The sequence below is a fragment of the Zosterops lateralis genome (genome assembly GCF_965231275.1).
Source record: "Zosterops lateralis genome assembly, chromosome: 11".
Lineage (NCBI taxonomy): Eukaryota > Metazoa > Chordata > Aves > Passeriformes > Zosteropidae > Zosterops > Zosterops lateralis.
In genome coordinates, this window is record NC_139771.1 from 15,421,957 (window position 1) to 15,449,487 (window position 27,531).

Sequence of the window (27,531 nt, forward strand, 5' to 3'; positions counted from 1 at the left end):
CAAGATTTCTCTTTTAAGCATAAGGTATTTTATTGAGGAAAAATGAGGCCTTCTACTTGGAAAAGAATTTGAATGAGAATGGCCACACCTTGCTTTTGCCCCCACCAAATTCTCCCAGCTCTGGATGGCTGGGATGGGCTGTGAGGCTGGAGCTCAGACAGCAAGAAAAAAACAGAGGTAAAGCTGTTTTAATTTTTATAGTACTTCCATGTGCAGTACAAAAACCCCTATTCAGGGTAAAGAAACCCATTGTGGAGCTGGAGGGAGTGATAACCAGAGTACAGAGATCTCAATAAATATGTCAAACTATTGAACTGTCAGATTTGGCTCTTTTCTATTTCAAAGGCACCAAACAAACACTTGGAATTAATAAAATATCATTTAGAAAGGCCATACAATAATGAGGCTGGTAATAAATCAAGTTAGCAAAGCATCCCAGTACAAACTCATGTGTTGGAGCAAGAGATCCTGGGAGTATAACACTGTTCTCCAGTCCTCAGTATTAAAAACTTGCTTTGTTGCTATCAATATGTTGTTCTCAACGCTGTTGAAAATTTTCCGGCTTGTCAGTGATTTTAAAGAAATGTTCACTATGGGTTGAAATTCCCACCCAAAGCTGCTGTGCTGTGGGGCAGGTCACCACATGCCAGCTCCTCCTGTCTGCTGGACCATAGGAGGACACTGAGTCCTGACAACATTTCACTTATTGTTACAATTCCACAATTTGATTTCTACTCCACTTCTCACATCTGTTTGCCAAATCCAGCTATTTGCTTATCCATTTCATCTAAAGATTATTTTCCTCTTCGACATAAACAGTTTATCAGTGGAGAGCTACTCTACACCAAACGAGGGCTGTGAGTAATATTCCACCCTCTTACTTATGTAAATCCTGTTTATTAATGACAGACACAGAGTGCAACACCTGAACCAAGGCCTGTGAAACTTTGCACCCACACTCTGGCAGAAAATCTGAGAAATGTGGGAAGGTTTGATGGGGTGTAAATCAGAGGGAGCCCCAGCTTGCTGCCAGGGAGGTGTAGGAGCTCTGAGCACCTTGCCATGCCAGGCAAGGCTCTTAATGCACCATTGAGCCAGCCCTAAATGCAAACCCATTTTCTGCAAGTCTCAAGAGGTTCTAAAAAGGCACATTTTTCTGAGTGGAAATGTCCGACTGTAGCAAGGTCAGGACAGCTTTTTGCTTTGTTGTCACCAATTTACCCCACAGCTGGAGGGAACCCTGACAGAGGATTCGAGTGAAATGGCAGATACAATATTATGGCAAGAGATTTGCACCACAGATCAGCAAGCTGACGTGATGAAAACCAATATTCCCCAGTAAAATGGTATTCCCTGAATGACTGAGCAGGCAACTCAGTTTAGTACAGAAAAAGAAAAAAATCTATAGGTCAAATTATGTAAAATCCTGTCTAACCCTTGTTTAGACAACACTGTCAACATCACTAATGATAACAAACACTCTCACTTTTCACCTGCATTACTTCAGCTGTTTATCAGAATTTCCATAAAGAGCTTCCTTCTTTTTCTTATCCCTGTTTACTTCCATTTTCTATTTAGAGATTTCAGACTTCATCTTTGAACACTGGCTCCACTCTGCTGCTTTCATCTTGCACCAGCAGACTTGCAGCCAACTGAAATAAGGTAACCTCTCCTCTGCCTGCCCCTGGGCAGAGCACAGGGCAAGGTGCAACTCCCAGGACAAACACCCTGTGAGCCACTTCATTACTGAAGCTGGGTCCTAGCTAATTAATTGCCCTTATCTGTTCCTCTGTACTGTATTTATTCAAGGCAGCCCCCCCCCCCAGGAAGGCTGGCTGCCTCGGTAGTTACAGCATTCAGATGTTATAAGTTCATGAGCCAGAATCAGTAAACATGATGCAATTATAAAAAGAAGTTGGTGTGGAAAATCAATTTAAAGGGTCCTCGAGAGAAAAAGCACTTCTAGATAAAATGCCTCATAAAAATGCACATAATAGCACCCTGGCTGCAGCACAACCAACAATCCAGGACTGTATTTTATTTCATACTGGGTGAGCTATACCCCAAGACAGATATCTGATTATGCCTGTCCCATCCAGCCATGTATCCAAGGATCTGCTTCTGCTTCCCAAGCTGCTTTAAGTGGACCACACCAAGCACTCAGCCATCAGAAGATCGACAGAATGGGTCTTCTCCTGTTGTACTTCTTACTGTTTCCCAGGGTTTCTTCTGATTTTACCGTCATGTTAATTCTCCTGAAATCCTGTGATAATCACCCTTAATCCAGCTGTCGGCATCCCAGCATTTGTTACCTTGCTTTTAGTCCAAGGAAGGTGTGAAGGTGTTTTATACAGACAGATGAGCTTCCAATTGCAGAACTGTTTCTACTTGCAAACCAATTTCCGTAAGGGAGATGAGAAAGCCTTTGCACCACCCCGCACTTCCACATGGTCAGCACATTCTGCTGGCTCTCCTGGCAGCTCACAAAACCACTGTCCACCAGCCTCCCTGCCTGCCTGCAGGATTGGACAAGAGAGGACAAGTCTGTTCTGAAGTGGCTTTTTCCTTCTTCGGAGGTCTCAAGAAATTCAAGTGGTTAAATCTCTAATCTCATCAGAGGGCTCTGGTGAATCATGGCCACTCATAGTCTGAGGTCATCAACATGTGTTCTTAGTTGCAAGACCATTTGTTCAGGACGCTCTGCCCTACATCTCCACCAGCTGGTACACCGGCTGAAGGAAGGACACCCACACACCTTGGGAAAAAAGCCCAGCTGCAAAGCAGGCACCATACAAACATGTGCCCACGGTGCTTGTAATGATCTCCAGGAGAGAACAAGTCTATAAAATCACAGAATTGTTTAGGTCAGAAAATACTTTCAAGACCATCAAGTCCAACCATTAATCCAGCACTGCCAAACCCACCACTAAACCACATCCCTGAGTGCCTCTTCTACTTTGCTTTTAAATACCTTCAGAGATGATGACTCAACCACCTCCCTGGGCAGCCTGTTCAAGGCTTGACAATCTTTTTAGTGAACAATAATTTCCTAATATCCAATCTAAACCTCTCCTGGTGCAGCTTGAGGTCATTTCCTCTTGTCCTCTAGCTCGTTGCCTGGGAGAAGAGGCTGACCCTCACTTTGTTACATCCTTTCAGGGAGTTGTAGAGGGTGAGCCTCTCCGAGCCACCTTTTTCTGCAGGCTGAGTCCCCCCAGCTCACTCACCACTCTTCATAAGGTCTTAGGAGTGCTCCTCCCTTTAATTTCAGCATCTTCTGAGAGAGTCCAGTGAGCATTATGAGGAGCCTCACCTTGTTAGAGCCAGGATTACCCCTCAGCTTGACAAGAGCAGGAAGAGCTGTCAGGGTGTGCAGAGAGACACTGATACAGTGACTGAGCACCACTACAGCCACACAGGTTGGGTTGATGTGTGATGCCCTGAGGGGTCCCTGGGGCAGGTGTTGCAGAAGTGCACAAGTTTTGGGATCTCCTGGTAGAGAATCATCCCTGTGCCCCTTCCTGGGCTCCAAGCAATGAGGCAAACTGCCTGAGCATTTGGGCAGAGTGCTATCCCAGCTCTCATGCCAACATGTGCCAGATGCCATGGCAACTGGTGCACTGAGCTAATGCAGTCTGGCCACAGTTACATCCCTTCATTAGAAAGCCCCTGTCCGGCACTGCCCTCTCTCCCTCTCCTGTCTGCAGGGGGAAGACACCACTTCAGCAATCACACTGCACAGCTCTTCCAGCCCCTCCTACCAGCAAAAACGACAAAAATCGAGGTGATGGAACTGGACTGGCAAACTCTCCACTGCTCTTCTACGAAAAACTGCATTCCATGGGAAAAACAGAGGTGGGTGAGCTGGAGAGGCGATGCAATCCCTTGTATCCAGCACGGCCCCTTCCCTTTGCCTCTCTCCACATGGCGTTTAAGGCAGCTCAGCAAAGCATCCCAGGCTTGGGGCTGGCTCCTACCCACCAGTATCCACACAGGACCCTGCTTGGCTGGACTGGCCAGCACCATTTCTGTGGTCTCGGTGTGTGGTCCCCCATCAAGCACCATCTGTCTTGAGTTTAGCACAATAAGGCTGCAGCCCCACCAATTAAAATAGGCTGCAGAGTTGAATCCTGAACGAATGCAAAGTTAAGTAAATGATCAGCAGTGAAGATAAATAGCACAGGGATGGGTCTGGCATTGAGGTGGGAGCCAGAGGGGCTGGGACACCAGAGAAAGTGACAGCACAGACCCCAAACTGACCCCAGGTAGAGCCAGTCTCCTTTCTGACCCTTAGACTGGTAACAGTGACACCAGGACACCACTCCCTTTCTTTAATGCAGACTTGACTGTTCCTTTTCTGCTGCATGGCACCTCACGACTACAGTGTCAGGTGAAAATGCAATTGTTAGCCAGCCTGCCTGGAATCCTCCCCATTCCAACCATTCCACATCATACATGGGTACGTTCTCACCATACCCATGAGGACAGGGTGGGATGCTCCCAGTGACTACATCCAGCCCCTGCAAATGACAGCCTCTTTGAGGCACTGAGCCCTGCAGGACCTGCCTGCTGTCCCAGTACTGTATCTACCAAGGATTTTAGTAGAGGCTCTCAGAGGAGCAGCTCTGCACCATGTTCCTGGTGCACGGGCTGCCCAGCTCCATCCACTCCACGGGCACCTGCCCTTGTTATAGCACATTCTACCAATACCACTGGAGAGTTCCTGTTGGCTCCAGTGGGAATGGGACCACTTCTTAACCTAGAGGATGCAGGTGGAAGCTACTCAGTGGGGAGAGTTTAGATAAGCATCACATAAAATAGCTGAATCCCAGTTCCTGTGCAAAAATGTATCTGCTTGTATTTACCACCCACATACTATTTTATTAAGACATAATCTCAAACAAGAATTGTTGCCATTGCTGAGGTTTATTTTAACATATGGCCAACTGAGCCTAAGAAAAACACGTAAAATACGTTTTAATGTGCTATTCCTGCCTAATAGTTTTTATAATTTTTTTAATGTGCAATATATATTTATACATTCCAAACATTTGGGGAGGTGTACATTAAAATATTATATCAGTCACAAGTTGACTGTTAAATGAAAAAAGTACTGTGGTTTCTTTGTGTTAGTCCAAAACCACTAGCGTTGCATTAATTTTCAATAGGTAAAAGGTAATTTGTGGCTTCATAAATTCTCTTCAAGACATGGTAATTCCTACCTGGTCACAGCTGTCAGACACTGATAGGCTATACCATGGTGATGGGTTTTTAAAACCAGAGATGGATGTCTTGTGAAAATCCTGATGTATTTAAAAGGCTAAAAAATTCTTTCAGTCCAGAAAAAGCCCAGCTGAAGTCCTGGCTGGGGTTAGCTGCTTTCACTACAATTCAGCAAGGCACTGAAACACACACCTAATATTGAGTACAGGAGTCAGTTCTGCTGCCTTTGATAAACCATTTGTGTATGCAACTTTAAGCACACAATTTGCCATATAATCACAGATATCAGGACCTCATTAACTGAAGACCATTTGCTGCATGGTGCACTGAGCATCCTTGGGGTTTCCAGCTCCCTCATCCCATCTGCACACAGGTACAGTAGAGGCACCCATCCCCCTCCTGCAAACAGGGAATGCTGCTTGTCTCCCCTCTCCCAAATTATTCCCCCAGGCCTTAAAAGAGTGTCTGGTGGTGCTGATCATCCCCACTAAAGTGAAGTGCAGTAACACATCAAACCACCCTTGGGCTGGCCTGGATGGAAAGCATTCCCTCTTTCCAGGTTGTTCAGAGCCACTCACTCCCATGGAGGAGCATCCTGATGAGAGACCAGTACGTGCCACCCAGCCAGAGGGATGCTGGAGCCTCACAGGGTGCAGCCCAAGGAGAGAGACCACAGGGCAGCCCAGGCTTCCCCAACAAAGCCCCTGAGCTGCTGTGACCCCACCAATCCATTCCCACATTGGTCTCTCATCCATATGATGCAGACCCAACCAAGGGTGGCAATCACAGAATCATTTAGGTTGGAGAAGACCCTTAAGATCATCAACTGCAAGCATAAATTTAACACAATGAATCTTGCTCCTTCCAAGGTCCTAAATAACCAGAACATGCTAGCCATTCCATGGTGGAAGACAGGCTCTCAACTCATGAGTGACACACCCAGGGCTGGAACAAGCCCTTGTCAAAACCACGGATGAAGTTACAGCTAAACACCTCTTCATCAGTCTCTGCTTCTCATGCTTGAAGGGACATGGCTCTGAATGTTTATTCTCACATGAAAGCCCACTCTGCAGAATTTAATTGGATACATTCTAAAATATCGGCTTTGTTTCTTCACCAATAAACCAGAAAGCTGCTCTCTCACATGTTTATTTGAAACAGGGATTTAGCAAGTATTAAATACTCTCCTCTTAGCTACAGTTCCAGGCCAGGATTTAAATATCTGTGTTACAGGACGAATTCTAGCCTTAAACCACACTAAGCACATTCTAAAAATGGAATAAAATAATCAATTCCATGTGCAAATCTCTGCCCTCGTGGTAACCTTCCTGACCCAAATACAGCCAACGCTCTGACCGGCATGGGATGGTCCCCTTGCTGTATGCTTCAAGTAAAGGAAGCCTGAAAGCCAAGGCAAAAAACACTCCCTAATTTTTGCAGTTTTCAGCTATTACCCTCAAAGGACAGAGGGCTGGGGATGATGAACTCTGAGACCACTTGCAAAGGCCACTCTGCACACACGCAGCATTCTTTATTCAGCATTTACATATTGACTCGCATCCTGTTTTGTTGTAAATCATAATATTACTTTGTTGCTGTCTGAAAAATGCAAATTCCAGCAGATCTGGCAAAACACTTTAGCCACTGCTCAGCTTCCAGTCTAGCAGTTGCTCAATGGGGCTATTCATAAGCCCTGCACAGACTTTAATCCTTTCTGCACCAAGCAGTGCTGAGCTCTGTGCCTGGCTGCAATCTGGAGTTCCCTGCAGGAGATATTTTCACTTCTGCCCTCTGGCTTTATCTCCTCTCTTTGTGCTGCACATGATGCAACAGCCAAAAAACCAAAATCAAACCAAAAAACCAAAACCAACCAAACAAAAAAAACCCGAAACCAAACCAAACCACCCCCCAAGAAAATAACAGAAAAGCAATGACTTCGATTTGTTTTCAGTGTTGGCCTGAAGACAGCCATGGCTCAGCACAGGCAGTGGGCAGCAAAGGATGGTATTGCTGATCCCAGCCTGGCTCACCATTACAGACACACCAGAACTGTCATTTTCTATATTTCCAGGACACCACTCATACAGAAAACATTCAAGATTAACCTTACATTAGGTACGGGCTTATCATTTTATGAAATGCATTTTTAATTTCTATTTTTTAAAGAGAAAAAAGGAGAATCATATAGCTTTTTACATCCAGTGAATCAAATTCCTTATAATTAGGACTGCTGGTTTCCAAGGTAACAAGGATCTAACTCTCTTTTACGTGAAGTAAAAATAAAGAATAGCTTCATCCAGTTACTGATGTGGTGGGGGCACTCCAGGCCAGTGATGGGATGGTGCTGCAGACCTGGTGGAGCTTGGAGCACCCAGGGCAGTTCTGCTCTGCTGCCAGTGCCACCACACTGGAGGGACACAAAGCAAAATATTGTCTCTAACACAGCCAAAATTATGGACATGGACAAAGCGTAGACAGGGATTTCTCCAGCCTTCCCACTGGTCCAGCCTGTGTCCCCTTGGCCCAGGACTCCACTGCTGCCACTACCCCTGTTTCTGCAAGAGCAGCACTGCCCACACCCCTCCCCAAGGGCTACAGCCTCCTCTGTGATGACTTCACCTCTAATAATAACTTCCAGAGCCCCATGGACTCCAGAGGAAAATAAACTCCAGTTACTTTTCCCTTTTACACTCCTCTTATTTTAGGAATTTGATGTGGGTGTAAAAGAAAGAAGACACACCTATCATAGCTGGAAAAAAGCGCTGTGGATATGATGTGACTCTGGCAAGCACAAAAGTGAATCACAGGAGGATCTGCACCAACTTTCTAAAGCAGTAATTTGCCTGGACTCGGCTTCCATAACAGATGTTGCAATTTATATATGTAATTTAAATTTTTCAAATATATAAGGGGAGCACGTGTGAGCGTATTTATGTGTTTGTGTGTGTGTGAGTGTATTTGAGTGCACAAGAGTGTGGCACGGTCATTACACAAAGTCACCACTTTTGCACCAAGGCCTGGGCACCTGGAGAGCTCAGATGTCCCACAGCTCACCAGTCACTTCTATAAAATGTGAACCTGGTTATTTTCTGGATGGTTTCTTCCTCTTCCCTTGCTTCTGGCAACAGAGAGCCTGTCTCAAGAGCAGCTGAAGGGACATGGCAAAAGGGCCAGCCCCTCTCACAGAAAGCTTGACTTTGTACACCCCATGTAATGTGTAGGAAGTTCCTGGTCTCCCTCTGTCACCAAAGTCTGGGAGATCATTTCCAATCAAAGCACCATGGACTTCTGCAGCCCTCAATATATTGTTTTCCACTGCACATGTCAGGTCAGAGTTATTCATGCAGCAAAAGAGCCTGGTTACATCCACAAACCAGCTAAGCTTCTGAACTATCAGGATGTCTTTTGAACAAAACCCAATTATTTGCACAACATTGGACAGGGGGTTGTTCACTTCTGCAGAAGAATGCCTGCGACATTTAAATGATTTCCAAGAAAAAACATTTCCTTTTTTTTTCCTTTACATCCAACCGCAAAGCTTCTTCCTTATCTATGAGGAATCTTTATTACACATAAACTGATGAGAGAACGACATAGGCTGAGCAAATTTACAACTGCTGCTATACTATAATCCAATAGGGAAAGAGATAGAACTTACTCGAGCTTCTAAGTACTGCTTTGAGAAGAAACGTGGCCACCAGTGCAGCTCTGGTGCTGGCAAGGACCTGTGGGCAGCCTGGGAAGGTCTTTCCCTCTCCCTCCTCTGCTTCCCCACCTGGATGGTGTGACCTTGCTGAATGAAATTTCCTGGGTTCAGAGTAACCTAAGCAAGGTGGTCCTCCCGCATGCAGGGGGCAAACCCTGGCAAATGATGCTGTGGATGTCAGAAGCCCATGTGGGCTCAAAGCAAGAAGATAACTTACAGGACAGAAAGGCACCCAGGGACACCTAATACCTGGAATTCACCATGGCTTAGAAAGTCCCCAAACTGGAAATACTTTGGGTGTAGGAACACATGCAAGAGACCTTCACACTGCCCTCTCCCCAGCACTGTCACAGACATTCTCAGTTACCTGACCCACCTCCTCCTCTCCACTCTCAAGCTGTGTTCACCTCTGCATTCCAAGAACCAGAGCATCTTGTAAACCACCAAATTAATGTTTGCTTGTCTGGTTTTATAGTTGAAAACACAGCAGTGCTACACTTGACAAGTCTTTTTCTTCCAGACACTTTTGAGACCTGTTTCCCCGCTTTTCCCCTACATGCTTTGGCCGGTTATGAGTACCAAGGAAGTTTTACCAAGGAAGTTTTTCAACCCAAGCCTAACATGAAATAAAGCTCAGATTCATGGGACACTCTACATAAACCCAGCAGAGACATAATGTGGCATGAGAGGTTTGCAGAATCTACTTTGGAACTCCACAGAGGTGCTTAAAAAGACATCTACCCTGATCAAAGTGATTTATATTTTTCATGAGTGAGCAATTTGCTTACTAGGAAAGAGACAAATTTAATTTTTAATTTGATCCCCATCAAAACAATATTTTCTTGTTGCTATGACAGCTGAAAGGAAAACCTCTTCCCTTGGCAAGAGCCAGCTAACAGCACTGCCGCACATCCCCCAGCAGCAGCTCAGGGAGGGAACACAGCCATGTGCATCATTTTTGGCTCTTGGTGGCTTTGATTTGATGGGATTTTTTAAAAGGACATTCTGAAGCCAGGAAGTAGAAAGTGTCTTTGTAGAGACTGAGAGCTACAAAACATGGGAGCCTCGTAAGGCCTGTGGGACTGTGGACTCTCCAAAGCCCTGCAGATCATTCCAGGGACCCTCTGGGTTTCACACCAGGCTCCTCAGGCCAGCTGCCCTGCACCATAACCCAAACTGCACCTCTAATCCAACAATGCTGGGAGGGGAGAAAAAAGACATCTGCTGACCATCAGTAGATATGGCAAGAGTCCAATAACAATAAGAGAAAGGGCTTAAATACATAACCGTTCTTTTCCTTCCACTCCTCCTCCATGGCTACCATCCTTGCAGTACTGAAGAAGTGCCCTGATGAATAAATATCTTCTTTCCCTTAGCAACAGTTAGCAACACAGTCATGGGGTTTTTTTGCCTTGCTTAAAAGAAACACATCTCAAACTAACATAGATGATTTAAATGGCAATAAATATAGGACGTGGGTGTAATCAAAAATTGCTGAAATGCAGATCACACTTTTTAGCCTGGGTTATTTTAAAGCACGAGCACAACTGCCAATGATCTGTAGAAAGAGCAAGGAGAGGGGCTAAAGGAGAAAGGAAAATCACAGCAAGATTCAAGGAGGACTGAGAGAGGTCCATTCCTCCTGAGCAAAGCCGAGACCAGGAACATCGATAAAACCTGAGGTTTGCCTTCAGCCTTGAGTACAATTCGAGTTTCTGCAGCAGATTTCACTTTTTACAAACTGCAAAGGTCGCATATAGTAAAAAATCTGTTAAATCCATAACCCCAGTGCACAGCAAACGTATTCTTTTCACGGCTCTATTCCTTTAACAGTTCATTTAAGATGTCTGCCTTGCATTTTTCCATTTGGTGTTGGGAAAATGTTTTCTTTCATCTGGCATAGAGCCCAATTCAACAGAAAAAGAAAGCCCTCCTCGTTTCCATGGGGCCCTGCAGTATAAGACATGGGACTGATTTTACCTTTAGCCAGGCTACTTTCAGCTCTGCCACCAGTATTTTGGCCCCTTCCCTTTTGCTCAGGCTCTTTTTCTCCCTGTCATTTAGAGGATGACTTAATTCTTTGCTGGTTCTTTGATTCCACCTACCATCAAGGGCAATTCCCTACCACCACCTCTGCTACTCTAAGGGTTGTCATCACCACCTCCACCACAATCCATGAGAGCCAATTCCCTGCAGCCCTTTCCATTCCACCTCCTCGAGCCTTGGTCCCAAAGAATACAAAGCTCTACTGCCACCAGCCAAGTGTCATGAGACACGGGTCTAGCTGGGGTTTTGGTGACACCTCCCTGCTTTTTCTCCACCAAGAGAAATATTCCTGATTTCCATACAAATCACAACAGGAATCACAGCTGGACCACAGAACACAGCCTGGTTTCTGCCCAAAACCAAAGAATGCCAAATATCACTAACTGCAAAACAAAACCACAGCATGGTCCTGCTGATGTGGCACTGCTAAAGGGTAGCCTGGGGGTCCAGCAGTTCTGTGGGAAAAAGCAGTTCTTTGGGATGTCTAGCTCCCACAGATACAGGGGGAATGGCAATTGGAGCCAGACAGTTCCAATGTGTCCTGATTTTATTTCTCTTGAGAGTAATAAAATATGTCACAGGTAAAAAAATATCTCAGAAAGATAACAGCATTTGCTTCCTGCTGAGTTCTTCAGGATAAAAAAATGGGCTGATTTTTTTTGATTTCAGACTGAAGCTGGAGATGACAGAAGGCATCTCTGCAGCCAAGGAAGCCCAGCTCCCCAGCTGACACTATGCAACACTACATCCCCTTCTTCATTCTGTTCAATTTCAACAATGAAAACCTGTTAGGTGCTTTCATCTAATTACCTATTGACTTCAGAGAAGCAGCCCCCTGCTCAGTGCTGCAGTGAGGAATGATGCCCATGTCACACTCCGTCAGGACACGGCGCTGTAACGCACGTCACGGGGCTGTGCCGTATGGATTTGTGGCTGAAATGACTCAGTAGGATGATGCCAGCTGTGCTGGCTGAGAATTGAGCTGCTACGTAGCTTTCTCTTCTACGTAGATATCTAAATCCCTAAGCTCAAAGTAAAATAATTTATAAGCTTCAGGTAGAAAAGATCTACTCCCAAATCCTCATCGCTTTTCAATGCTGGTTTCTAACATATTATATCTTCTGCATTTAATGTGCCCTTAAGGTGGGGATTAGGCAGACATTTGATTACATCTTTTATGTTTATGGCAATTCATTTCCAAACCTTTACAAACGTTAATTAAATGCTACATTTTTACCCCCTCATCCTGAATTGAGAGAGAACAGCAGAGGAAAATCTGTCCTCAAACAGAATTTACATTTCTAAAGCACCTTTTTCTGTGCAAGCACCTTAGGGCTACTGCATAAAATCATCCTGAGCTGCCTTAAGATGTAACAGTGCAGACATCAAAGCAGCTCTAATACCCAGCCTCACGGCAGACCAGCACACAGCTGAGACCACTGTGTTTCCAAGCACAAAATAAAACAGTTCCTGCCAAAACCAGCCATCGATCCCCTCAAGAGGTGGCCGTGGGGAAAGTGACAGCAGCAGCCAAGCTCCAGCAGTAAAACCCAACCTTTGCCTTTGAGAAGGCTCACAGGAAGGGACCTGGTAGCCAAAAGCATGGCAACTTCCAGTTCCACAGCCCTTTTTCTGAGCATCTCTGTCCACAAGAGGAGACACCGTTATGGTCCCATGAAGTTGAAGGAGAGCTGAACACTCCCAGTGAGGAGATCGCAGCAAAGCCAGTTCTCCAGAACTGGGAATGACTAAATCATCTTCAAAGGTAATCCTCCCTCAACTGTAAAGACTTAGAGTGACTGGGAAATACAAAATCTGGATCTTCTCTTAGGTTGCAGCTGGGGTCACCCCACCTCAGTGAAAGGCCACACACCTGCATGTATCATCTCCGTGGTCATTCTGGAGAGGAACACATTCCAAAATTTGTCTCTGCTCAGCATTTAGGACCAAAGACATTGATTTGGAAGCCCAACTTTAATTGCAGGGTAGAAATTGGGAATTTGCAGGTTGGAAATTGGGAATTTGTCCTATTTTAAAGTCTGGGTGGAGCAGAGACCATTCTCAGAAGCTGTCAGATCAAAAAGACAGGGAACCTTGTAAGATTAACTGAGCTCAGCAGCTTTGCTCTTTGGGGCCAAGACAGAAGAATGATATCAAATTTTTATCAGTTATGAAACTCAAGCCTGGCTCGAACACCACCACATCACTGCAGTCCATTGGAAGAAATTCAAACTACATAAGGAGAATATTAAAAAAAGGCATAGCTGAAATCTTACAGGTTGGCTAACATCAAGGTCAAAGCTGCAGACACTCCTGTGCAGACATAGAAAACAATGAATCGGTAGCAAGATTCTTGTTTTCTGCTTTCCTACAGCTCTCTGCCCATCCTTTCAATGACATATCCAGTGATGCTGTGTCTCATTTGCTGCCTCCCCATCCTACAGGATTCAGGGTGGCATGGCAAGATGAGATCTCTGCAGCTGTGGATGGTGCCACCTGAGCTGGCAGGGCACCCCAGCTCCCTGTGCCACAGCAAGCATCCAGCCCTTTAAACAGCTTGGGGGAGGTAGGATTTAAATCATTGATCACCTTTGCATGTGCCCTCTGAGCTGGGCTGAAATTTCACTCCTTGGGTTACCATTGTTGGAAGCATCGTGTGTGCAGTGTCCCACTCTGCAAACTCACTCATCACTCACATCCAAACAGCTTCACTTTTCCTGGATCACACAAAGGCATTTCCCAGCAACAGCCATGATCAGGCCAAATTATGGCCTTCCAGCTGCTGTTGTTGCCATCAAAGAGCATTAAGAAGACGTAAAGCTGTGTTTCACTTTGCCTAAAATATCCCACAAAAGCCAGACAAATTTTATTTGAAGGCCGTTATCACAGGTCTCACACTGATGGCCACTTTCTTGGTCCCTGGGAAATTCATGACACGACTTCCCCAAGGTCAGGATTTCACTCCAAGCTTGGAAGAGTTCAGGTCAAAAGGGAAGTTTCAGCAGTTGCTGCGTGTGCTCTAAGGAGCAGCTGGAGCAGGGAGCCAGCGTTAAACAGCACTTGCAGCCCTGCAAAATTTTACAAGACACAACCCTCACATTAGAGGATCCATTTCTTTCTTCATAAAATATATTGGGCCTTTCCACAAACTCCTTTTATTGGTCCATTTGGCTACTCACTCCTTTTATGAACTACTCAAGCTCCTGGATCATCTGGAAAAGCCAAGGGAGATGGTGGAGCTGAACCACAACGATGTGCTAGCCATTGCTAACAACCCTCTCTGCTACCAGGGCTCAGGCATTGCGTGCCAGCACACAGGGCAGCTGGATTTCAGCCCCTGAAAGGAAGCATGCAGCATCTTTTTAACCCATTTCTTCTCACTACCTATAAGATTTTGGAGTCCCAAAGTGGAGATAAATCCCCCAGACCCAGGTGCCTTTATGCCTTTCACTTCATACCAAAATCCACTCAGCAGCCAACAAGCAGTTAAGGCTGGGATATTTTTTTTAACCAGCCTCCAACATCTCTTCCATGGGGGTCCTTTAATTGATGTAGTTAAAGAGCAAGCTCGCATGGAGCTCCACATGCTAATATAACAACATATTTTAACTGTGTATTTAAATAGTTTCATTTCTATTGACACTGGCTAAAGTGAGTTCTACGGCTTGCTGGTCTCCAGCACAGAGCTGGACAATTCACAAGTGCAGCTTTTCAAGTTCTGCATTGCCACATCTTTGTTAACAACAAAACATTTCACAACCACTTTCCCAAGGAGACTGGTACCTGGGGCACTCTGTATGCTAAGTCCAGTGCTTTGTGGCATGGTCAGCACTGAAAAAAGACCAGCAAAGCCTTACAAGAAAGGAAAAGCCAAGCAACAGGAGCAGGTAAGTGCCTGGCTCTACCCATGTGCTCCTACCCAAAAACTTGTAGCCAGCAGAGCAGAACCAGGGTCTTGTGCTCCAGGCTGTGGTGTTGCAATTTGCTTTTGGTCCCAATCCCAGAGCTGCAACAGTTCATTCCCAGTAGCCTTCTCCCAGTACTTCCCAGCCCACCAGCAGAGGCAGGAGCATCTAACTGGTGATGGCAGCACCATATGGCTCACACAGCCCCAAAGCCACGCAATCCAGAAATAATGGGACAAAACACCCCAATCCCAGAGCCCAGCTCCAGTGACACCTCCAGAAAAGTAATTACCCAGGCACAACGACATAACAGCATCTTTATCCTAGTGAGAAGGTGTTTTACAGCACGTGGGCCAACTTCTATCCTTGAAATAACTTACGTATGTCGAGTCTGAGCTGTACCAAGCCCTTGTGAAATAACCAGCAAAGAGCGAACGCTGCTTGCGACAATCCCACGGAGAGGCTGCTTTAAGCCGTGTAACAAGGAGCTCTGCTGCCCTCCGAAATAGCAGGAGCTACTTCAGAAGAAACCTTACTATTGTAATCTTGGATTATTCCCTACCACCCAAATCCATCTCATCATAATTAGCACCCATTATTATAAAGCCCCTCTGGCATTTCCATATTTCTCTGATCATTACGCTCCACGGATACTCTGCAGCAAAATCCACCCAGCTGTGTATTTTGCATAAACTGGTTATCTTGAACCACATGCCCTCTCACTCTTGTTACCAGGCCCATATTTTATACAACAGCGTTGACACTTCCAGCCTCTTGCAGGAGCCCTGCTTTGAGAGATTTAGATTAAGCCCAATGCAAGCAGATCACTAGGGGAGACAGGAAGAAATCTGAATTCTCTTGAATTAATTACTAAAATCTGAAAATTCAGAATGGCATCATATGGTTTTACCACGAAACACGTCACCCAAAGCATGGCACAAAATCCAGCTGCCCAGAATACTTTACCAGCACTACAATGCTGTCAAAAGGTGATCAAGAACTTTGCTTTGGAGTTCTTTATTCCCTCTTAAAAGAAAAACACAAGGTACACTAAGAGTTAAACTAAAAATGCACCTTGGCAATACCTTGGCAGTCTGAGCAATCAGCTAAAGGGAAACAAAAATGAAGAAAGTCCATTTTTGTTGGAAAAAAACTTATACAGAAGATGAGGGGGCCCCAATCTCTGCGATCATCTCTGGACAATGAAGCATGCACCTCTGTACCTCCAGGATGGAGTCCCTCCCCTAGCAAGCAGGTGCTTCATCTTCCAACTCACAATGCTCCAAGCCAGCATCCAGCTCTTCCATAGCATCCTTGGGGCTAGTGCTGCTTCCTGCTCCAGGCACAACCTCAGTATTTTAGATTTCCTTACACAGATAACTTCTACAGTAAGGATAAGAACAATCTCAGGGACTTTCACAAGAGCCTCACAACTCCACAAGTTTTGGTGCTGCTGGGAACAAGACCTCAGCACTGCAAACTCCAGCACAGAACCCCCATGCCCCCGGATCTGCTGCTTTTCTAGACAGAAGGACTCTTAATTCAATAAGAATTGAATTAATTGCACCCTCCAATATCATCCATCTTTCAAGATCTTTTCTTTGCTCCGGCAGTTTCCAACATCCTAGGTTGTCATCAGACTCTGTGCCTTCAGGAAGATGAAGATTGCAACCCTTTACTAGTCAGGGCCTCTTCATTTTCACCTCTCAGCACACTTCAGTCCTCTCTGAAGCTCAGCATAACAGCAGGCAGAGCATTAATCAACACAACATGTGCTTCACCTAACTTCAGCAACCACTACGAATATTTAAGTTTTACATTATGTGCTAGGATTATTTTTATAATGTACGCCACCCTGTGTCTTTTTATATACACACTCACACCCCTATATAAGCAAACACACACACAGAGTATTTCATTTCTGCAAACTATAATTTAAGCACAGGGATTTTTTTCCCCTTCAGGCAGCTGGAGCAGCAGCCGAGTAGTAGAGCAGCGATGCCGAGTGCCCTCTGCTGTACATAAGACAAATGCTTCTTTGTTTGAAAGTCTTCCTTAAATACTTGTAACTTTTCTTAGGAAAATATTTATTAACATTACATTTGATCATTTGGAGTGCAACGTGCAATAATGATGCCACCAGATCTCTCCTGTCAGACTGAAAGATTCATGTCTCTTCCAAGTTACATCGGCAGAAAGTAAATAAGTCTGGGCTGGAACTGCACGGGGTCCAATGTGAAAATGTTTTATTTATACACTTGAAAATGACAAAGGGAGATCAGAACAAACAATATAGCTTTATTATTCAGGCATTTATCAGATAGCCTTCACACTTCAGCAAATCGCACATCTATTAGAGGTACATGCTGAAACTGTCACGTGGCTGTGTGAAATCATTTTTCTATTGTAAAGCACCATAGTTCCTGCTGCTGGAAGGAAAGATAATATTAAAACATATTCAAATATATGTATTTCAAACCGCTACACCTTGTAATAAATTATGCACTCCATATTAAAAATCCAAGCTACGCTGCACAAACCTGACTTTACAATATTAACTTTTATTGTCTTCTCACATCCCAGTTCTTCTCATATCTGACAATTTAAGGGGCTGCACTTTATACATGTGGCCTTTATGGCACCAAACACAGATAATATGGCCCAGCCACAGCACTGTGATGAGTGTTCCCACTGTTTAACAGCTGAGGAGAGAAAGGGAATCAAATCAGCCTTGTCCCCATCCTGCTGCTACTTCTTCAAATGTGTAATTTCAAGCAGAAGTCTGACTTTGATAGAGTTGGGATTTTGCAAAAACAGGAATTAAATAATCCAAGAGTCAGGGCAAGATAGGGGACACGGTGTCCAGCAGCATCTCTGCACAGGGCTCCACCTCCAGACGGGTCGAAGAGCAGCCAGGTCATTACAGAGCAAACCCTGCTGTGACAAGCACTCAACAGCCTGGAGGGATCAGAGCAGCACTGTCTGCTACACAAGCATCAAAATCCCAGTTACTGGCACCAGGATGTATTTTCTCCCTCTCTGTGTCACGCTCCCACAGAAGGAGACATCTTTTTTTAACCTGTCTCTGTGCAGTACCTCAGCTCTGCAAGCAGGGCCCATCTGCTCTGCAGAGCTCCGTGAGGACACCTCCACGCTGCCCTTGGAGGGTGGGAGGGGGACAAGGGGGTCCAAGCACCCTTGGGTGCTGGCTTGAGATGCCCAAGCCCCCAGGTGATTCCACACAGCCACTCTGTCCCCATCGGGTCAGAGAGCTGCTTGTCGACCAGCACAGTCACACCAGAACAACTGGTTCCTCATCCCTTCCAGTGACTCACTGCAAAACCTCTCCATTTCCAGCATTTGTATTCACTTCACAGCTTGGATTTCCTAGAGGAGGCACTACCCAGGGAAACAAGCCTCCTCTTACACCCTCCTGGAAATGTGTCCACATGAAGCTGATCAAAAATATTCCAGATTATTTTTTTAAACAAAATCTTTTACCAGCATTTTTTTTTTCCACCAACAAAACGCTGTGGTTTTTTATAACTTCTCATCTTGCTCTTCTCAGAGATTCTTGTCCTAGATTCCCTGTCTTGGTTGAAGGCCAAGCATCACTAGCTGAGCCAGAGGGAATATAAAAGCATCTTTCTAAGACGCTATAGAAAAGAAGAAGAATTGGACCCTGTGAGACAATTCGCTTTTATGCCTTGGGTATTTAAGGATCAAACACACATTTGTGAGCTGACACCAGGTAAAGAGGTGGCTTTGAGACTTTATGGCATCTAAAGAAGCCTCTCAAAGCATCTTTTTACCAACTAGAGCAAAAGAGAAAACAAGGAGCAGTGATACAATCCCTAGTGTGGCTGCCAAGCCCCTGGGGACAGCAGGGCTCATGGGCCACTCCTGGTGACACCAGGGGCACTTGCAACCACTGCTCTGCTGGCAAAGCAAACAGATGAAGGCAGGGAAACAGGAACCACCCAAGACATGCTGAGAAGGTTTCCTATGGTTACTGCTGCCATGGAAATATTTTTTTGTTGGCTTGATCTAAATAATTTCAGGCTCCTTGGCTGCAGTATGCTTCCTGCAAGGTTGGGTTGGATCCTTAGACCTTCACTCTGCTGCTGGAATGTGAACTCACTGAGCAGTGGCCACCTTCGAGCTGGTCCAGGAGCATCCCAAACCTGAACTGCTTGAGCTTTCCTCTGGACTCCCTGTAGCCCGTGACTTGGTTTCAAAGAGAAGAGGAGGAAACAAAGTGGAGGGAGGGGAAGAGACATCCTTTACTAATTGCTCACAGCTGTGTCCGAGCAGCTCCCACTTCAGCTGCCAGGAGCTGCAGGCTCGTGCTCTCCCCAACAGGCTCCAGAGCAACAGAAACCCCTCACAGGGAGAGGGACTCTCCATCCATCCACAGAGCTCTGCATAGGGATTTCAATAATTATACTCATACACTCCCCTTATCAGCAAGAGCAGCCATTATGTTTTTTATCACCACAGCAGCAGCATCCACACAAGGGCGATGGATAGCGGATGAAATATTTGCTGCAATGGCTGAGTACAAAGTGTCTCCCTCTGCAGTGAGAATAATAATTGTCACACTGAGCTCTCCAAGTGATAAGCTCTGGTGTCAGGGTCCTGTGAAGAGCAGAGCCACACGTGGGAAGAAACAGCCTCTCCAGCAGCAGAGAGGAGCACCCTGAGTTTTCTGTACACCTCTTGGCCCAAGCACGGGGGGACTGAGAAAGGTTCTGGCCATTGGGGCTGCACTGATGCGTGTCTGGGGTCTGCAAGTATGAGAAAAACGTTCTTTACAGCCGTGCTCATGAGGCTTACCCTGAAATTAGTTTTCCTCACATCAGACAATTCTGCTAATGTTACAAATTCCTCCAACATTAGATAGTGACCGCAGAGATGCTACGAGCGAGCGCAGGAAGAGTCCGGCTTTCCACCGCCACGGCTGGGAGATTATTCATTGGAGAAAAAAAGCAAATATCCAAATGAGCACCACAAATTGCAAAGCCAGCTGCCAAAGGTCTCAGCTGATACTATCGGCCATCCTTAAAGTCGCTGATAGACTTACAAGCCAGACAATGAAAACGTAATTCATTATTTGGAGAGTGACTCACTGGTGTAATAAGGATGGATTACCGGGGCGGGGGTGGGGAGGGGGGGGGGAGAATGTCTTTGAAAAAGTCTGAAAGACTGCAGATTGATTTTTTAAAGGCAAACAGAAAACGAACAAAACCAAAGAAAAACTCTTGAAAACACTGCAGCCTCTCTACAGTCGAGAGCAAAGAGGAGAGGGCAGCGCTCAGTGGGCTCAGCCAAAGGGCTGCTCCTGGTGCCTCCAGCGGGGATCCCATCCCGCCTTCCAGCCTTGATCCCACCAGAGCGGTGCCCGGCAGCTTTTTCCTTCACGCCACACCACGCCGGTGACAAAGGCCTGTAGCAAACCCTCTATTGAAGCAGCAGGGGTTTTCCTGCCCGCCCAGCACACGGACACGGCACCGGCGGGTTCAGGGGACAATCCCATGGGCAGAGCGGACCCGGGCGCTCCTGGTGCCCCCGGCCCGGAGCTCCGGCGGGGCACGAAACCTCAGTACGGGGATGAGGATGCTGACGGCAGGGATGACAGCTCAGCTTTGCATGCCACAGGACCAGGACAACTCTTCATCCCCACCTCCTCCCTCTCATCACCCCAGAAGAGGCTCCAACAGGGATTTAACCCATTTCCCTGGGCTTGGGAGGATGCACAGGGAGCTCAGGACCTTACACATCCAGCAGCGCTGAGCTGTTACATCAGCCCAGCGTGTCCCACTGAATCACAGCCTGCACAGCTCCCAAATCCATCCCTGCAGCCTCCAGCGCCAACAGCTGTCGGCTTCTAGGAGATCCCAGTGCACGCCAATCCATCCTGCTTCCGAGTTTTGTGGGTCTCTCTCGGGCAAATCCATCTCCAAAGGCTCCATGAGGGAACTGTGCTTTGGGAGTGTCCAGCAGCGCAGCCCTGTGGCTGAGGCACCAGGAAAGTACTCACCAGCCAAATTCTGCCTTCCGCATGGCAGACCCCACTCAGTTACACCAGGCAGGTAACATTCTACTCCTTGCATACCAAGAAACAATTGTAGTCATTTTCCAAAATAGAAAAGAAAAGAAAAGAAAAGAAAAGAAAAGAAAAGAAAAGAAAAGAAAAGAAAAGAAAAGAAAAGAAAAGAAAAGAAAAGAAAAGACAAAAAACCCCAATCAAACTAAACCCTCCCCCTCAAAAAAAAAACAAACAAAAAACCCCACAAAACCACAAAAAAACCAACAAAAACAAAACCAAAACCAAACAAACAAACCCAAAAAAACCCCCAAAAAACCAAAAAGACATCACACAAAAAATCTCAAAATCAAAAAAAAAAACCCAAAAACAAAAACAAAAAAACCACCAAGTTTTAAAATTATTTGTTTAGAAGTAAAATATCACATAAACTCAGAATTCAATGTCTCTGCTCTACAGACAGCTATCCATCATCCTTGTAATTCACAATCACGCCAGAAACAGAATAAACTCCACAAAAATCAGCCTAAAGCCTGCAACAGCTTATAAGTGGTTTTTTTTTCACACCATTCATAAAAATAGAATCGCACAAGGCCACTTCAAACCAGACAGAAAATCTACCCACACTGCCCGTTCCCTAGGAGAAATTCTGCTTTTCTGGCTTTTGCCGGCAGCTCAGTGGCAATGGAGCTGGGCAGAGCAGCTCCAGTTAGAGCAGCTGCAGAGCAGGGCTCTGTGCTCAGCTGAAATTCAATCAACAAGTGTCCAAACTCCTTTGAGTTCCTGCAATACAATCCTGAGTGGCTTGTAAAGGACTTCAAACAGGCTCCCTGGGCTTGCCCGGAAACGAGTACATACCTCACCTGCTCTTTTGTACATCGCATACAAAAAATTAAAGAATTTATTTTAGGCTTTTTGCCAGGGACAACACTGCCTCTGACACTGTAATGCTCTGGTAATGTGGATACTGTGTCTCCCAGCCAACACAAACAGGATACCTTATCAGTCTTGGCTGTTTTAAGTGCTGTTTCAAGTGCTGTTTCAGCAGCAGGGCACAAAGAAATGGAACCCACAAGTCAGAAAAAATGGTTGGGAGTTCCTTAAATGCAACTGTGAACTCAACATTTAGGAAAAAAAATTGTCTCAGGGCAGGACAAAGCCGATATCTGCACCACAATCCATCCAAACCCCCATCCCAATGGCCCAGCTGCCCCTTGGTAGTGCTGCTGTTGAACAGTGGGAGCAGCACGAACCATCACTCATTACCCTGTTCTCCCTGCTATCATGGGGGTGAAAAGCCCCCCTCAAAAAAGTAGACCTGATTTTCCAAACACTTACACAAGTGTTTAATCTCTCAGGAGTAAGAAAATAGGACAGCTGAAGTCATTGATGCCAAGCCAAGTGCACACAGCAGCCACCCCCACCAAACCCCCCTGGGCACAGGGGCTCAAGGGCACTGACTGCACTGGAGAACCTGGCAGGGAATGGCCTCTCCTTTCTGAACCTGTGACCAAATAAACACACAAAAATAAACTAAAAATCAAGCTAATGATACCAACTGCTTTGTGAAAGGCTTTAAAGTCAGCAAACAAAATTTGCATGCCCTCTGCCTGGGTGACAGTATCTTTGGGCAGCAGGTGACTCCTGTCCACCCCTAGGGACAGGCACAGGTCCTCCAGGTATAGCAGCACCCTTAGCCCTCTGCAAGTCCCTTAGGGACTCACTTCAGGAGCACTCTGATGGATCTACACAGGGCTAGACCAGCACTGGCTGAATTTTGCCCATTTCAGCAGGTTCCCAACTGCAAAATGATGAATTTTCTAAAACCTTCCCAGCCAGCACAATCCACTGTGGCAGTGATAAGATCATCAGCCTATTCAAGATAAGGTATTGCTATTCTCACATCTCCAAATCCTTTCAAATAAACATGCAAGGATGTGCAGAATATCTGAATCCTAAAGAAGAGAGGCACAAAGCCTGTTATTCATGCCAGGGAAAAGCTGGGAGTGTGTGTGTGCAAGAGACATAACCTATGAAAAATGCTGAAAACATATGGAAGCAATAATCTGTACTTTTTTTTTTTTTTTTTTTTTTTTTTTTTTTTTTTTTTTTTTTTTTCTGGAAGTAGAAACAAATGCTTCAGAATTCGGTGTTATTCGTTCATGTGCTGTTACAAATATTATTGTTTCTGCTCTCTGGATGAGGAACCAGGCATCAAACTGGAGACCCAAAGGCACTGAGGGATGTACACAGGAGCCTGCTGTGGTGTACCTCCTATTAGAGCAGTGGGAATGCAGACAAAGGCTGCAAACATACAGAATTTCTCATTGCTCCTGCACAGCAATCTCCAGAGCACTGGGCACTGAACAAACACACAAACAAAACAAACATCCACAGCCACCAGCAACTCCCTGCCTACAGTCAACAAGGCAGAGAAGGGAGTTGCAAAGCAACTTTGTGCACCATCACTCAACAACATCAAACACCACGGGGCTTCTGGTCCACCACCTCATTTTGGGTCACTGTCTCATGACCTTGTTTTTTCCTTGTCCATAGGTTTTTGTGATCCAGTGGTCAATCACAACCCTTTGGGCTGATCACCTGGGATCTCCAGGCAGATCTCTCCTGAGAAGATGGAAAGTTTGTCTCTGCAGACGCTCCCTAATCCAACAAGGCCAGATGAGATCAGACTTCAGCGGGACTGACTGTAGTAAATTATAGAAGATGCTGAGTTATGGAAAGAAAGAAATATATGCTCAGAACAACTGTATGCAGCAAAATCTGTTAATATGGAATATTACTGAATAGTACATCAGGTCACATAAATTTGCCCTGGAAGGGAAGGGCAAAGCACTGTGTGCTGTACAAACACACACCACTGATATTTAGAGCACGACGTGTGACAGCAATGCATGAAGAGAAGCAGACCTCTTCCCTGGCAAAATGCAATTCCAAGGGACAAAGACTGCATGACGTGTGCAAGGAAAAAGATGCTCCCAGAAAAGAAGTAAGACATAATCTCACACTGAAACTAAAACCCTGGCAAACCAGTCTTTGTCTTTATGTCATATTTATTACTGCTTTTCAAATGCTTCTGCAAACCAGAAGAATAACTATGGCAACAAAGACTTCTCCAAAGGTTTTCAGACTCTATTTTTAAAATTGTCTTCTCTGTCACAGCATCCAAATCCCTTCCCTCAGAAACCAGCCGTATGCCACTGCCTCTGCAGGCTTTGCAAACCAGGTGGTGCATCCCTGCTTCCTCACACCAAAGCTCAAACACCATCCTGAGAGCTGGGTGTCCTGCATCTCTGTTTTCAGCTGGTGGGGTTTGGAGAAGGCAGAGAGCAGGGAACAGCAAGGTCTGTTGAACTGCAAGAGGTATTTTGCAAGACGTTCTCCAGGAGCAAACAAACCATGGCTCCGTGTGCTAAACACATGCCAATCTCCACCACGAAGGATTTAACTGCAGCACTAAGGCTGCAATTTTACTTCACCCCGAGTAAATCTGAAATTAGTTCTTCACAGTAAGCTTAACAGCAGCAAAAGCCAACCATTCGTCACCTTTTAGGTTTGCATATTCACACTAATTGCACCGGTACAAGGTTATAAATTCCCTTCCCTGCTCCTGGACCACCTCCCTGGAAGGCTTTTCTCTGCAAGACATTATGCAAAAGACACTCCTAATGGCTATTCATTCACCAAACTCCAGTGACAGCTTTATTTAATGCCAAAGCTTGTTAACAAGCTGAATGGCACACAGTTTAATGTAATGCAGATCTGATTAGAAAACAGCAACCGGGCTCCTAAGGAGTTCAATTTTTATTGAATTTGATTTCCCCTTTTCCACACAAAGCCACCTCTATTAATGAGGATTTGGTTACACCATTTCCATCTTCCCGACTGGAGCCCACACAGATGAACTCAGTCCTTTTGCACTTTGCTGACAACCCACCACAGCAGAAAGCAATGACAGAAGAGGAAGGAGTAGTTTTCCTGCTCAGGCCATGAGAAATTCAGGGTTTTACTGGTTATAGTTGGATAGCTGTGTCATCATGGACTTCACACCCGAGGAGGGTGGAATTCAATCATCAGCCTTCTCAGAGAAACCACTTACTTCTTCCTCTTCGGGGCTAAATGATGTAAAACTAAAAATTGAATTTCTGCCTTACAACAGGAGGCAGAGATGTGTAGCATGCAGAAGAGAGCTCTGAGGGAGTAAGATGTAGGCTCTAGTTTAACTGAGGTGTTTTCAATTCCTTGCTTCCACCAGATTAGCAGGATAACTCACCCACTACCTTGAATGTGGGATTATAATTTCAGAGCAAAATTATGAAGATTCAAAAACAGACTTCAAAAGCCAGGGACATTATTTAATTATTTAACAATCCCCTTTCATCTTTCTTTTTGCACACCACCTGCAGTACAGAGACTAGGCTTATTCTGAAAACAGTTCTGCAGAATATAATTTATTTTCAAGAGGTCTTGCTGTCTCAGGAAGCATGCCTGTGCTTCCAGGAATGATAAATTATACGAACACTCAGAGCCATCTCTGAGAAAAGTGGCTTTTAAGGCAACAAACAAGCACAGAAATCTTAATCACCCAACAAAGCAATCCGCCTGCTTGAGGGAGTGCCTGCCCAGATCACACCTAAAATCACAGGTAAGTAGAAAATACACAGCCCAGCGTAATTAGGTATGGACAATGCCTGTCTCAGCAATGGTTTCAGTGTGTGCAAGTTTATAAATTCTGTCTCCCTAAAGTGTTATCACCACTCTGCATCTTTGAAGCAAAAACATCCCGTTTACATTTATCAGCAAAACTCTGCTGTCAAAAGATTATAAAAAGCCTTACAAATCTCTACTGGTCAATTGATCTGGATCAATTGACCAGTATCTCCCTGCAAACGCTTATTTTCTTTCAGTATCATTCTGCACATTCAGGTGAGCAGCCCCACCACTCGTGCACAGGCTCCTCAGCATGTTTTCAGCCTACAAACTACTGTGAATAATTTGCCTGCTTACCTATTCCTGGCATTAATAGACCACTGGCTAGTAAAAAAATGAACACATTTCCTCTCTATTGTGTTCCGGCAAATAGGCTGCCTTTATTTGGTTTAATTGCGTAATTACTCTTACATCAAGGCAATTAAATGGGAATGTCTGCAGGGGGGCTCTCAGCTCATCGAGTCCTGGTGTAAGGTCTAACCTGCTCAGTGGGATGCAAACCTGGAGTACACAGACTGCAGTGCCTCTGGGGACTGACCCCACCCATCCCCACAGGGCCCCCATCCTTCTCCTGCCCCGAGGGACATAACCACTCCTTTCCTGAGAGAAAGCTGCTGGAAAAATCCACACTGTGTTAGCAAAAAATCCTCCCCCACGTCTGGGGTTCTGCAGCAAAGGAGATGGTTATGGGCAGTCCTGGCAGGCTGGAGGCTGCTGCACATGGGGCCTGGCAGGATCTGGCCCAGAGGTGCAGTGTGCCAGTGCAGAGGGCACAGCGTGAACAGAGCTAAAACATCCCTCTCATCTGACACTCCCCAGGTACCCGTGTGCCCCTTCTGCTGGGCCATTTGGCCTTTGGTGGGATGCTATCAAAATTCACTTAATTCTTCAAAAGCCACTGCACAGTTGTACCCTCTGACATAATGAAACATGAAGCACAGCATCTCACAAGTCCTTGGAGCAGGGGAGAAATACTGTTGTGGTTGGTGACAGCGGCTTTTCTCCTTATCTTGCATTTGAAAGTTCTCCTCGACACTTTTAAGTATTACACAGCGGCTCTGCAGTGACACGAGGAATCCCGGGACAGCCCGAGGAATCCCGGGACAGCCCGAGGAATCCCGGGACAGCCCGAGGAATCCCGGGACAGCCCGAGGACCAGGGCAAGCCCCACCTGCTGCTGTGCATCCCCCAGGGCAGAGCTCAGCCCATGGAACCCGTCCCACCACACCCTGGGGCAAACGCCGAAAGGAGCCGATGATTTGCAAGGCTAAACGTTAAGATACAACTCAACGGGAATGTATCAATCCCCCTCCTTGCTCTGAATTCAGGCTTTAATCTGGTGAGACACAGCTCTGGGAAGTAGGGCAGAGGCTGGGAGGAAAGCCAAGCACAGCAGATGCTGGAAAAAAGGGTATACCCTGAAAAATAAGGTTAAAAGGTCGCCAAGGGCTCCCTGGCCTACTAAGACTATGTAGAGCTCTCAGAGCCCACAGCCCAGATTTATTATCACCAAGTCCCAGTTTGCCCATCAGCAGGAACTCATTTTGAGATAACAGAACACGGGGAGGGGAGAAGGGGCTGACCCAGGAGAAGGCCAGGGCTTGCTGTGCTCAGCAGGCACCGTCAGGTTTGTAAAGAGACACAACAGAAACAGCCAAAAAATACTCGTGCATTCCTACACACCCCCATCCATTTCAACAGCTCAGTTTCCGCTTGGCATCACCGACGGGATAAATCTAGGGGAGGCAGGAGTTTCAGGCAGCGGTTTGGTGCAGACCGCCAGAAACCCTTCAGCCCCATTTTTCCCTTTCCCACCCCACCCCACCCCGGCTGTCCCTGACAGGTGAGGGCGGCTTCAGCCCCCGGCCAGACCCGGA

The 27,531-nt window shown here is 45.9% G+C and overlaps 1 protein-coding gene across 2 annotated transcripts in view; it reads right to left on the reverse strand.

Annotated features, from left to right (window-relative positions):
- Window positions 1–27,531, reverse strand: part of PRICKLE2 (prickle planar cell polarity protein 2) — a 105,675-nt gene that overhangs the window by 77,716 nt on the left and 428 nt on the right. The window contains exon 1 of one of the 2 annotated variants that reach the window (XM_083869550.1): window positions 1,494–1,547. The exons of the other annotated variant lie outside the window; for it this stretch is intronic. The gene's annotated coding sequence lies outside the window, so the exon portion shown is untranslated. Of the gene's footprint in view, window positions 1–1,493; window positions 1,548–27,531 lie in introns of those variants that run through there. 2 annotated transcript variants of the gene reach the window in all.